The sequence below is a fragment of the Rhipicephalus sanguineus genome, chromosome 6, assembly GCF_013339695.2.
Source record: "Rhipicephalus sanguineus isolate Rsan-2018 chromosome 6, BIME_Rsan_1.4, whole genome shotgun sequence".
NCBI classification, from domain to species: domain Eukaryota; kingdom Metazoa; phylum Arthropoda; class Arachnida; order Ixodida; family Ixodidae; genus Rhipicephalus; species Rhipicephalus sanguineus.
Window position 1 is genome coordinate 42,268,254 of NC_051181.1, and position 12,500 is coordinate 42,280,753.

At 42.9% G+C, this 12,500-nt stretch overlaps 1 pseudogene; it reads right to left on the minus strand.

Moving 5' to 3' along the window:
• Positions 1-11,512, minus strand: part of LOC119397236 (TBC1 domain family member 22B-like) — a 58,736-nt pseudogene extending 47,224 nt beyond the window's left edge.
• Between the last annotated feature and the right edge of the window lie 988 nt (positions 11,513-12,500).

A 12,500-nucleotide genomic window follows, 5' to 3' on the forward strand; every position in this document is an offset into this window, starting at 1 on the left:
CAGTGCAACAAAAATGGAGTGTTCTAAACTCATTGGAAACAAAAGGTACAGTATGTTGAACGTTCACGAGCGAATCCCAGCTTGAAATTGACTCGGTGGCAAATTGTCAACATACAATAACTTTGTTCAAATGGGTCAGAACATCCATTTTTGTTGCACTGCGCACAGTTCTGATTCCAGATTATTATGATATGCTGATTTGCTTTGTAACTATTTTAATTTAAAGAAAATATTGCTCCCCCATGTGCACGCAAAGTATTTTGTATTTTAAAACTACAAATTATACTAGAAAAGTAATTGCATATTTGAAATCAGCACATAAACACACATAAACTCAGGGACTTTTAACACAATCGATCAAGAAATAAAAAATAATTTTTTAGATCAGCGTCCCCTTTAATATTAGACCCTTAGAAATAAGGCAAAAATATCGCCTCACTTATTATTGTACAAATTATTTGACAAACAAATTTCTCATGCCCTCACTTACTCTCAGCTGTAACTTTTTGTGTGCCCCACCCAACTTGCGTAATCCCAATGTTTTCTATGTGAATTCAGTTCGTACTTCTAACAGCTTTAACATATTGTTACACCACGAAATATACCTTGCATTATGATCTCGACATTTTCAGCTCTCATGTTTGCTGTTTGTGCGATTTGCCCTTGAAATTTAATTAAAATTTTTCACCGCACCCTGCAGCACTGTTCTTTTGGGTTTTACGTTTTCTTTTTCCTATTTTTTTTTCTGTTGCAAAAGCGCACCATTACCAAGAAGTGGAGCTGTTCATGGGCACTTTCAGAAATGACTGAATGAATGACCGAATGAATTAATGAGTGAGTGAACAAATACTGAGTAAATCAATTAATGAGTTAGCGAGTCCGTCAACGAACGGATGAATGAATGAGTGAGATACGTGCACGCACCTGAAAGTCCCTCTCTCGTAGCAGAGCCGTGGACCAGTAGCGCAGGAAGGCGGCGCACACGTAGAGGTGGAAAGTGGAGAAGCCTTCGGGTTCGCCAGGTACGTGTCCCACAGGCGAATGGTGGCAGTGCAACGGCAACTCCCGCATCAGCAGGTTGTTCATCCACGGAAGGTGAACTGCAAGAACTCCACACAGTGTTTGGAGAGGTGGTCGTGCAGTGGCGCTGCAAGGGGCATGAATCGAAACGGAAATATAAGAGGCTAAGCTTTGCCCTAGGCCTACCCGTGAAATGATAATAATAATAATACACTCAAACCTCATTATAACAAAGTCACATCTGCCACGAAAATAACTTCATTATATCCGAAATTCGTAATAAACGTTTATTTGCAACACTGTATCTATGACAAGACTATTCTCATTTACTTCGTTATAACCAATAATTCGTTATATCCGAGTTCGTTATTTGGGTTTGAGTGTATCTGGGGTTTACGTCCAAAACCAAGATATGATTATGAGAGACGCTGTAGTGGAGGGCTCCGGAATTTCGACCACCTGGATTTCTGTAATGTGCACCTAAATCTAAGTACACAGGCCTCTTAACATTTTCGCCTCCATCAAAAATGCAGCTGCTGCGTCGGGATTCGATCCCACGACCTTCGGGTCAGCAGTCGAGCACCATAACCACTAGACCACCGTGGCGGGGCTCCCGTAAAATGAAAAACTAGGATTGAAAGAAAGAGAATCAACACGCTTAGTATAACAGAGCTGAGCTAGTTGGTACGTATTTACGTTAAAAGACTGGATGTGCAAATACGGACACAAGAGAGAAGTCAAGACACCACAAACGGCGTTCGTGGTCTCTTGACTTCTCCCTTGAGTCCGTGTTTTCATGCCCAGTCTTTTAACAAGAATCAACAACCACATGAGGCCAATAGATAAAAAACCCAAGGGCAGCATAGGAGGGCCTTACAGGTAATCTTTAATTAAAGAGACACTAGAAGCAAATGTTGAGTCGACTTGGATTGTTGAAAAAAGCATTCCAGAAACCTCTCAGGGCTTGTTTATTACCAAGGAATTGCCTAGTTTAAAAGAAGATCATGTTTTAGTTGTCCGCGTACCATTAGCGCAATTCAAACCACCCGCCTCCGAGAACGGCCTTCAGGCGTAGCATTCGCCAACTTTTTTTTTTTTCTTTGCATGAATCGGACTGAAATGCAAAGATTTCACTTCATTACGTCTTATAATGCAAGGAAATGTTCCTTTTTGTCATGGGTAGATTGAGTTCTTGTGATTAATTGTACTGAAGCCCTACTACGACATCGAGCTCGTGTTCCAGAATGTCCCAGTGTCCTACATTTACCTCAATTTCTCAACCACTAAAGTAATGCTGTGTGTAATATCGACGTTTTAGACCAGCGGTTCTCAAACAGAGGTACGCAGGCCCAAGGGGGTCCGCAAAGCCATTTTTGGGGGTCCACAAAACCCCTCCTCGAAAAAAAAAATTTATTTTTTGGAGGCACACTATGTTCCGTCGCCGTTTGATTTTTTATACGCTTCCCTGCATATCATTTTTCCATTGCGGCGAAGCTGACTTGCGTTTCCCCATCTTCATGAGGCGGCTGTAAAGCTTTTGTTGCAGTTTTCTATGACGTGCACGTGAGCATAGTTTTTCCAGGCTACCATATTTGAAGAGCAAACATAGCAAGAAACAGGTTGGATGTTGCTGCAGACCACACGACTTATTGACAAGCCGTTGAGATCGAATTGGCGTGGCACTTCAGTTTGACCATTCTTTGCCAGGAGAAACAAAAGGCACCTATTTCACGCTGCATGTTATAATTTAGGGTCCCCCTCTCCCCTCTTTTTCTCTTTTACTGCAAGGGGTCCCTCATCACTTCGACCAGTCCACAAGGAGTCCCCAAAACATTCATGGCTGAGAACCAATGTTTTAGACATTCTCAAGTATTGATAGTTTGCTCTGACATAAAATGTTATTTGCCTTTAGTTCCCCTTGAAGGGTAGTAACTACGGAATAAAGGGAAATGAAAGTGAACGAAAAAGCAACTTGCCACCGGTGGGAGACGAGCCCTGCACAATGCTCGCAGTGCCCCACCAACTGTTCTGGAACAGTACGATGTCAGATATTTCAGAAACTTCTTTTTCGTAACGCAGCCACATTGGCTCAATAAATTTTCCTGAAACATTTCCATGTTACACTCTCTGGCTCCCTTTCAACCACAATGCAATTTATTTTACCAACAAAGAATTATGAAAACTCTAGCAAATCTATGGCATCACAGCGAGTTGGTGTGGGCACTTGGAGGCAGTGGCACCACCTGTATTTTAGTTTTGTGCATTTTGCGGCTTATGAAGGTTCCCCTCACAGAAAGAGTGCCACCTGTGGTATTGCACAAGGGTAGTTTACTCATATGAGAGAAATCATTCCCTTTCGCAGTACAGCCAGATCTCGTATCTGTGTTAAGTTTTTCTCGTAGAGCACAATGAGGAGTTGTGCCTCACTGTCAATGCGCTGGATGAGCTCCTTGAGGGTGTTCACTTTGCTCTGGATGCCAGGCTGGGCAAAGGTGTAGTTGTCCTGTATGCCGTCCAGCAGCTTGCTCATGCACCAGAAGCTGTCTGCCTCAATGTCCTGCAGCACCGACTGCTCCAGGCGGTCAACCGTGAACGTTTCCACTTCTGCCTCTGCAACGACACCGCATGCGGAAAAAATGAGCGGGAAGACGACACCGTCACACAAACATACTGACCATATCCCCGCCACCGCCTCCTTGAGCATAAGCCATTTGGCAGGCGAATTAATAACAATACTAATAAGAGCATATCATCCAAATTGGACATCGGTGAATGGGGAAGCACTGCAGATAATTATTGCATATAATTATCTGGACATCGGTGAATGGCGAAGCACTGCATATTAATTATTGTAGTTTGGTATGGCTGACCACTACACAACGAAACATTACGAGAATTTACTTATTACAAAAGAAAGCTGTTCGCAACATCGCCAATATTGATTACTTGTCTTCCACAGAACATTATTTCGAGTCGTACAACATTATGAAAATAAATGAGATGTACGCATTTCGTATTATGCGTTCATTTTATGTCTTCGCCCGCTATCAAGCATTTTATCACCTCAATTGCATTGCTTCAGCAGTACAGTAATCCTCGCACACGTTCCACTGACTTATGGTTAATACCACGTTTCCGTACTTTTTATAAACTGCAGTCCTTGAACACAACCTGCCATCAATTCTTAATCGATACAAAGATATAGGGAAACCCATGTTAACTTCACTACGTCAAATAATTTTAAAATCATCAATATGAGTACTTCATCATTAAGCAACAAGCAAAAACAATTCCTAATGAAATATATACATTATGTTCAGCATAAATTGACAGATAACTCGCTCAGTCTTCATTTGTGCTTCATGTTGTTGTTTCTCATGCAGTGAATATTTTTTCCTATATATTGTACATGCGCATCTATGTTTGTACAGATGTGTATGTGTGCATATATGTGCATGCATGTGTGTTTCATGCAGTGAATTTTTTTTTCCCTATGTATTGTACATGTGTATCTAAATTTGTACAGATGCGTATATGTGCATATGTATGCATGCGCATGTGTTTATATAGATGTAAACTGTGGTTATTTCTCCCTTTTCAATATGTCTTTTTTTTCTTCTTTTATATAATTAAGCTACATTTCGGTATCACCTTTAGTTCAATATTTATTACTGTAACGTTGCTGTTTTCTATGTAAAAACAATGCTGCTCAACGTTTTGTTCGCTGTTCACAAATTTCACAGTTAACTGTTCTGATTACATATACTTCAACGATGTTTAGCTACTGACATGTTTCTGCTCATGATTTAGTATGTGCACCAAGGACGGGCGCCACGTGTGCCTCGATGTCAAGCCCTGCCTTGTGTTTTTGGTTTCCGGGCCTCTGTCAAGCTGCAGATCGCAGCTTTTAGCCCTGGAACCCATTCCAAATGTATTTGGAAAAAATAAAAAATTTGAATTTGAGATATAAAAAACACATTTCATTTACACGATGCAAGCAAGCAAGCAGAGACAATGGATTTTGACAACCCAAGTCAGTGCTTGTGCATTGCTATCAGAAAATGTGCATATTTTTCCTCCCTTCCATGAAGATCACGTGCATATTACTATAGTGTCAAGGGCCTGTTACAAGAAAGTACTGCATTTACTTGTGTAAGACCTGCCCTCGTGCAAGGCTCACACTACAGCTTGAAAATTTGGAAAAGAGAAATCTTGACTAACTGCCACATGCATTAATTGATAAATCTAAGAACACCACTACCACATACTAGATGGAACAAGTTTCTGCTGCCCTGTGAACAATGGTGTCATTGTCACTCTATCTCACTACTAGTGTATCGCAATCATATGGTATAGACTGCATATTAGCAGGAGCACATAGGAGAAAGGTGAGTCTTTTTAGGGGGGGGTGTTTTCGAGCAAAAACTGTCATAAAGCTGACTTTAGAGTGCAATCACAAAAATGAGTACACATCAAGAACGCATTATTATTGCAGCAATAGATTCTCTTGGATGTATAGATTGCGAAAAAAAAATTGTTCCTGAAAGTCCATTTTTTTGGCGATTTTTGGTCCCAAAGAATAGTATTAGATGTGCAAAGGTAGGTTAGCTGCATCGTGCTTTCAGGTGAGGTCATAGCTGGACGAGGTGTCGACAGAGATTTCGAAAGTGTGGTGTGCGGTTTTGCTTTAGACAGTCATAATGAGCTCCAAGGTGACAATAACCTGAAACGGTAACGGACAGTTTGGAGTACAACTAGCCTTTGGCGAGCACCATCGAAGTGCTCATGAGTATGTGCAAGCCTTAAACATAATAAGTTTCTTTGCCAAACCAGTAACTTCACTATGGTGAATGTTACTGTACTTGATTTCTGTTGCTGTGCGTCTCTTTCGAAAAGCTATGGCATAACCTCATAGTCTACAGTATCTCTCACGTCGAGTGGAAATTGATATTGCACGGCTTGGTGCTTCTGTTTTGCAACGCAGCCGGCAAAGTAAATACTCACAATTAGGAAATTTAGTAGGATTAGGACTGAAGAAGGGATTAAAAGTTCAGTTTACCTTTAGGCACGTGTTCTTGAAGAAAGACAACAAAAAAGGGAGTGACGAGGTCGTTCATTCCTTGGACATATCCACTGGGATGTCGAATGGCCCATGTTACAAGATCCTCGAATATCTGCCAAGGCAAACAGGCTGCTCAAAAATGCTGCTTTCGCTTTTTTCACGTAGAAACAGAACCTCTCCTATGACGCTGGTGGTGCATTTTTTTTAGATAGAATACTGAAATGGACCAAACCACAAGGGCTTGCTGCGAGTGAAATGGCACTTGGCTACTCACTGCCATGACTGTGAATACACACCTATGTTTCAAAACACCCGTGTATATACTATATCGCAACACAGAGTAGTCATGTCGTTTGATAGCAGAGTGCCAAAATGCAGGATGGTGACTTTGCGAGTGTGTGCGCGCTGTTTTACTTTTCAGAAAAGAAATAAGATGCATACCTAGAGGGCATCACTGGCATGGCACATGGTATCTTTCTTTTATAAAGTCTTCGTAATTTTTGTTCCTCTTACATGTAAGTACTTTCCGCATAAAAATTTCAGTTGGAATATATGTACTTGCGGTTTGTGGTTCTCTGCTATAGCGTAAATGCAAAAAAACTTACAGCACTACCTATTCTGACTTGCACAAACTAGCCCAATCAATTGCTTGTTGAATTTATGCAAAATGACAAACTCAAGAATTTTAAAAAAAAAACCTTAAAAGCAATGGCATACAACAATTCATGTGTTGACTGACTGTATTCCCACATCTATATGCCACACCTTAGACAGGATCAACAGCGATGCATCCTTGATTTATCTTCACAACATATGGTTCTATTTGCCAAAAATGTGTGCTTGAGTCCCATATGTATGTAGTATTCCACTTTACAAGTGTTGCTGAGCCAGATGATCGCCCAGGAAATGCCACATCACAATCGCCAAGGAAAAAGGTCAACATACATCTCTCAGCGGGAGCGGGAAATTTTCTTTTCCGATGTTCAAACGTAGCATGTTGACTCGTTCAATTCGTACCTGCTGCCAAATCAGCCACAGCTTGCACGTAAGACAGATTGCAGGCCGTGAGCGCCTTGCAAGCTTTAGGTGAGAACTGCAGAGCTACGTTATCGTGGCAGGCTGTACACTTTCACACTGCGCCCACCACATAACACATCAGCCGTTTGTAATCTACAGTGTGAAGTGGCAGCAGTTGGCGAGTGTGAGTTGCTTGCTGTCTGAATTGAAAGCTTTTGTAAAGCTATGTGTTCTCAGTGGGCATGAACTTTCGTCCTACTTCCAGCTCCATCCATGCATAAAGGTATATAGTATGTCATTATTAGTTCTGCCAGAAAATAAAGAGAAAGAGTACCAAAGGGCACTCTACTGTACTGCCAAGAACAGCAAACTGAAAGCATATTGATAAATTTAATCATCATCTGTTAGCAATGAACATACTTTTGTTTACGGTGGCTATATTTGCCAGTTGTACAGAAAGAGTTAACTGTTCATAATTACTACTAGCACATGGGCACCCAGTGGGACTTTTGGCTTCTGTTTAACAAAAAAGTTGGCTGGGGTATTAATTGATATCGAGCAATCAAACACCTCCGCTTACAAACTAGCACAACACTCACCTGCTGAACTGACTCTTGTTGAAATAATGGCACCAGGGGGCTCATGCGAGGATGTCTATGTGAATCTGAAATAACCAAGCATGAGGGCTCAATCAAAGTGTCCACTATGTGCTCTTGTCCAAGGCATTTTCTTACTGTCCCATTGTTCTTAAACATTAATTAAACCTTACTTATTAACCACTTTTCACGCTAGATCAGCCAACTTTTTCAATTCACAAGCACGCCACACACACTAGTGAGCCAAACGAAAAGAAGAGAATGGGTTAAAGGGCCCATTCCTTTGTTAGGCACAACTTAATGAATCCAACATATAACGAAGTGAAGAAAGGCATACGGGACATTACTTGCAATATTTTGAAGCATAGTAATTATGACATAAAGGAAAATTAACGTAGGCAAAAAATCTCATCACTGGTGGGGGCCACGCCACCACATTCAAGTGGGCAAGTATCTCTTTACAAAATCCATACTTATTCAATAAACACAGTAAGTGAAGGGAAAACAGTAGAAAGATGTGGCAGAAAGCCTTTTCGTATACATAAGTGTGACGAATGCAACAAATTTAGAGCTTGTATCTTATCACATTTGATTGAAACTTCGCTGTGCAAATATTCATTACCTCAACTGATCGATACCATTTCATTTTCAATCATTTGCATTGCAGTAACGTTACAATTTTATGCCAATTTCTCTATATTACTTGGAATTCGCAACATAAGACAGAGAAAAAATCATGTAAACAAATCAAAGAACGCATGCAGAGATAAAGAACATTTTTCGTGGAGGACGCTTTTCAACACCTGTTGAGCTCATATTTTCAAGCAACCTTAAAGGGATGCTGAAGTGGTCTTACAATTCGGTAAAACTTTGTTGTTAACAAGGACAAGCATTATTGTCGACGATGGCATAATTTTTTTCGCTGTTGTGGCAGCAGGAGCTTTAAAATACGCGAAAGAAAAGTTCGTCTTGCTCCGCCCACGCGAACGCGCTGAAAGTGTGGGCGTGACCGGAACTACGTCATCGTCGGTAGTTCTGGCCATGGTGGTAGAATAACAGGTGGCCCGACATGCCGCTCCGCCAATGCGCCGCGCATGTCACGGAGGTGCTCGAGTTGCCGCCGCTTTTCCGCTAGGTGGCAGCAGGTATACTCTGGGCCGATATCTCCGCTCCGGCGCATTTGAAAGCATGTGGCCAGTGTGCGTCGCGAGCATTTAAACTGCAATTTACATCTTTAACTTTGAGAAAGAGATCCGCGGTGTATTTATTACACCAGAGAGGCCTAGAGCAACACTGAAGATTTGCCGTCGCTTAGAACGGACGCGCCACTAATGAAAGCATGCAACGCAACCAGCGTTGCAGCCGCGTCTCTTCCTTTCTGCTTGGTCATCTTCGATAAATGCGGAGGCGTCCGTGGGTGCAAGCGTCCGAAGAGCAAGAGCGTCCCTATGGGACGCAACCAGCGTCGCAAAGTCGCAATCAGCTTTCGTGTCATGATCACGGCCAGATCACTGTGGTCGGGATTAGGTGATCCCACGGCTTGAGATCCGCTCTGATGCGTCGCGTTTGTTGCGCTCTGTCAAACCAACGTGCGCGACCGCATCGGTGTTTCCGCTCACTTCGTAAGCTAGAACCACGGCTGAAACCACGGTCGCTCGATCTGTGCCGCTGATGCGGCGGCCACCATGGAAGAAATGCTTCGCTCCAAATTGCAAATCTGGCTACAAAACGTGCAAAGAAAAGCTGTCTTTTCTCCGCGCCGAAAGACGAAAAGCGACTGCAGTTGTGGAGAAATGCAATTCCATAGAAAGATCGCCAGCTACAGTCCTCCGACATACATACGATAACGTGAAAACCAAATGCTTTTTTTTACTCTGTACACTCACCGGTAGGAATTTTCACGATTTCGAAAAAAAAAGAAAATACGCGCACGTCTCTTGCAATCGGCACCCTGGGACAGTCATATCGGGACTACCCGCGTCGATAAAAAAATTTTAAGCTTCATAAAGCCTGGCGCTCTTCCTTTTGCGGTCGAAGCTGGCAGACAGCTACTACAAGCTAGTAAAAGCACAAACAACCGTTTAAAGCCACAAAATTAGCTAGAGAAACCGGTTTTTACAGCACAGCGAGAGCTTGCGGTGCGCGTCTTTCGGCCCAAAAACTCGTCGCGAACCTAGTGGCGGCCGCAAGCAACTCGAGCAGTACGGCGACGCGCTCGCGGCGCTCGACGGGCCACCTGTTTCATTCTACCACCGTGGTTTTGGCGGAGATGTGGTCTCCGTGACTACTTCTGGCTGCACGCGTTGGTGGAACTGATCGCGAAGGCCATGCTTTTACAGAGCTGATGGCGCCGATGACGCGGCACACCGAAGTTGACGTCACCGCCTCCGCTCGGCGGTTCAAGAAGCCCTGCGGCTGCAGCCGCTGTTTCTTTGCCAAGAAATGCCACTTGCGTCCATTTCTGTGAACTCTTACATTGGTTTTCGAATTCAGCAAGGATCAAACTATGATTACACATTCCAAAGTCATTTTTTTTAAAAAGTGCTTCAGTTTCCCTTAAACTCATGGGCTCACATGACAAGATATTGCTGGCTGCATCCCAGAACAGAGCAGAAAGTTCCCACACACACTACAAAACCTATTTAGCTACATGATCCATGATAACATGATATATAGCAACACCTCATCACACAGTTCACAATACTTGAAGGAGGGTGTCAAATATTAAAAAACTAATGAACAAGTTGACCAAACAACAATCATTAAGTTGCGCTGACCGCCTTCTCTTAGTCCTCTGGTCTTAGTATTTGAGCAAAAAGCTGCAAGTTTCCACCACAAACTTGCACAACAGTACTACTATAACCACAACATATTCCAAGCAACTGGACTAAAACTGCCCCAGAGTTATGAAACTGCCTCATGGCATGCTCACCTTCATCACAGTCGTGAAAACCGAATCACGTGAGACAGTTGCCGACACGTTTATCCACACAACAATGTTAGCACGTTAGCACTGCACATAATACCTGGTGAAAGTGTGTTTACTTTCTCCTTGGTGCCAGCTTCCCTGATGTATGTTAATGCATGCAATGTAATGAGACAAGATTATGTGACAACTTAAGCAGCTGCTGCAACCCCTACCCAAGCCATCGAACACTAGTCCCGCAAGCGGGCAAGATAGAAAGCAGAACATGAACAGTATTTTCTCAAGTTATGCCATGAAAAATGTTTCGTACAAAAAGCTGCCTTCAACCCTTTCATGTGCACTGCCTCCACACACACACCTGGACCGACACGAAGTCTTAAACCACTCCGTTAATTTTTATAATGTTTAGCATCATTATTTGTGCATTTCACTAGTATCAGACAAGGCGTCTGAATTCTCAGGTTCTTCAAAATAACACAGGTTAAATGAACAAGCTTTTAGCACCCAACATCAAGAACCCACCCACACCCAGAGAACGAAGCTCCACCAACCTGTCTATATGTTTCTTGGTGGATGTCTTCGTTTCTCGTGTCGTAATACTGCTTTACAAAGTTGAAGTACTCCTCCCGTTTCCTTTCGAGAACGGCCGCCCGTCTCTCTGAGTTGGCCGGCAAGTAGCCCTGCACAGACAAACCAGGAAATCGGCCGTTTCTGTCGTCACACCGCCAAGAAAATCGTAGTGTTTACGATACGTACTGCCAAAAGCCTCCATGTAATGGGACGCACTTCGGCAGGAATACCCTTCCAACTTAAAGAACGGAGCGCATCTGGAACCAGTAAAAAAGAGCAATAACGATACATACATCAATCTAAAAAATGGGGTGACCAATGGGAAATTGTAATTGGTCGCTACTGTGTCAAGCAAACCCCCAAACAAAAGCACAGCACATTGCCACTCATGCATATTAGTACATGAGGACATCGCAAAAAATTTATCACACACAATGAACAAATGTACTCCTTGAGTGCATTTGTTAAAGGTTTTTAAAATGTAGTGACCTAAACAGCAATTGATATATATATATAGACACGCATGTACACAGACCTAAACTTCGATATAACGAAATTCTCTATATAACTAAGTGTTTCATTTTTTATGGCTCAATGTTCATAGAACATCACGTATTTTACCTCAATACGATAAAGAAGCATGCTTATCCACGATTTCAATGTAAGCTTCACTGCTGCCACCGAGGAAGTCCAAGGCAGTGAATTGAAACTTCTGCTGGTGCCGGTAGTCATATGGTTGGGCTGCACGTGGTTTTCTAAATGCATTATAGTCGGTGACAAGCTAAGAATAAAAAGTAAACTCTACCGCTGTCCATTTGTGTTATGCGCGTCCAACTACGGCCGCTCTTTACCATGACGTAACGGTTAAGACGAGCCAATGAAAAATGCAACATGGCGCCGTTCGCGACGAGAGGCGAGGTACCGCTGCACCGATACCGAGATCCGTCAATTCGAATTTCCTGAGGTGTTTGTTTCTTCCAGAAGAAGCTGTTTCCTACTGTTATTCGCACGTACCCAGCATCATCCTCGCCGGTCGTCATCCGATGCAGTAGAAACTTGTGACTGTGCCGCGTTTGAAGTTCACCGAAGCGGCAGCAGCTCGGAGTGTTTTACAACGCTTTAGCGCGTTCCGTCGTTTCGGCAGCTTCAAGTTGCAACACGGCGTGTGTTCCCTCCATCGCTCGGATACACCAAGCATATCGTCAGAGGGTCACCACATCGACGATTGTCGTCGCGTTCATTCGTGTGCAGTGAGGTGAAAGTGAAGTCGGAATGTGCGCGTCTGTGTACGATTTACCGCCGCAAAAAG